This window comes from Plectropomus leopardus, unplaced genomic scaffold, assembly GCF_008729295.1.
Source record: "Plectropomus leopardus isolate mb unplaced genomic scaffold, YSFRI_Pleo_2.0 unplaced_scaffold16016, whole genome shotgun sequence".
Lineage (NCBI taxonomy): Eukaryota > Metazoa > Chordata > Actinopteri > Perciformes > Serranidae > Plectropomus > Plectropomus leopardus.
The window spans coordinates 1-1,740 of NW_024617185.1; the positions used below are offsets into that span (position 1 = coordinate 1).

General features: G+C 41.0%; 1 long non-coding RNA gene across 1 annotated transcript; it reads right to left on the reverse strand.

The window, feature by feature from the left end:
• Positions 1-373: 373 nt before the first annotated feature.
• LOC121964559 lies at positions 374-1,020 on the reverse strand. Its single transcript, XR_006107375.1, has 3 exons — positions 905-1,020; positions 627-765; positions 374-464 (listed from the first exon to the last, which is right to left on the reverse strand). It is a non-coding gene; the product is annotated as an uncharacterized LOC121964559 (long non-coding RNA).
• Positions 1,021-1,740: the final 720 nt, after the last annotated feature.

Here is a 1,740-nt window from a genome sequence, read left to right on the forward strand (position 1 = left end):
CACACACACACACACACACACACACACACACACACACACACACACACGTCTGAATCAGTTGTGGTTGTGAGGATAAGATCAAAAAAAGAAACAACACAGGTGCTGAAGCTTTCACTTTTTTAAAGAATCTGTCTTTAGAGTCACTGACCGTCAAGAAAAGCTGATCTTCCAGACATCTGACTTTTGTCGCTCTGCAGAGACAAAGATGAGACACACACTAGTACACACAGCACACAGCAGTAGTACACAGACATATTTGTAGCATTTGTATTGCAGGACCTCTTTGAAGAGCCTCAGCAGGTTCCTCTTGCTGCTGAACTCGGCTGTCTGCTGGTCTGGAGTCAGTCTGCTGAAGTCTCTGCAGCGCTGCGGCTTCAGATCAGCTCGACTGTACAGACGACCGTCAACACTGTTAAAGATCACTGACAGAGACCGGGGCAACAGACCTGAGTCATGGTCCGGACCTGAGACGCAGACAGAAAGACAGTCAAATATCCTGCTAAAATCACTGTGAAGGTGAAATACAAAAGCTAGATGTTACGAGGTTATTTGTCCAGCAGGAAAAGTGCTAAAGAGACAGACAGCGAGAAAGACGACAGGACAGAGAGACACGTGGAGTTTCTGACCGAGGAACGTGAAGGTTTTCCCAGCGTTGGTGACGCCGTACGTGAACACCAGACAGTTTCCTCCCTCCAGAACGTCTCGCACCAAACCACGAACTGAACCGTCAAACACCTTCTTCTGACTGGCCTCCGGATCAAACACCTCCACAAAACAACAACAACAAACGCGAGCTCAACACCAGCTTTTAAAACAATGAACAGGACAAAACATCAACATCTGATTCTCTGTAAACACGTGGGAAAAAGTCTTCTGAAAGACGGACGGATGATGTCACAGTTACCTGTGTGAAGGTGAACCTCTGTGCCGTCTGTGGGAGGGACTTCTCGCTCTGTCGGTTTGACTGACAGCTCCTGGGAGCCTTCAGGACCACAGTGTCCGGCCCCTCGATGGTCACACACTCCTAAAGAGCGAAATGCACAAACAGGTTTATTTTTACACAATAAAAGTTAATTATCTGTTAATCGTCAGAAAAGTATATCTGACTTTATAGTAACAGACATTTGCTTTTTAGAGTAGAGCATTAACGTCTTAAAGGGAAAGTTTTGTTGAATGAACGGTTTTTACAACAAAAACATCAACAAAAAACAACATTAACCCTTCGGGCCTGCTTTAATATCAAACAAACTCGTATCTGCACACAAAATGTGCAAAAATCAGGCTATAAACATTATTTTACATATACAATGTAAGTTTCTACTTTCATTGAGTTCATTTGTTTTAACCAACATCAGTCCCAATTATGAACAATTAATTCATTTTCAGAATTTTAACCCTTTAAATGCCAGCTGTTGTCATTATGCCACTATGTTTTTAGATGAAAAACAAACAAAAAATGAATTATTTTCAATATACTACATGCAGAGTTTATTTTCTTTATTTTTTTTATTACCAGAAAAATATGCGAAAATATAAGAAGAAATTTAACAGAACATTGATGCATGAGACCGATAACGTCTGATGACCATAATTTTAACAATAGTTATTGTGTCAAATTTAAAAACTAATGCTTCAACAGTGTTGTATGAATGGCCATTAAATCATAAAGAGTCCCACAGATTAAATGTGTGACTGTGTGTGACTGTGTGTGTGTGTGTGTGTTACCTGTGACCCTCCGTT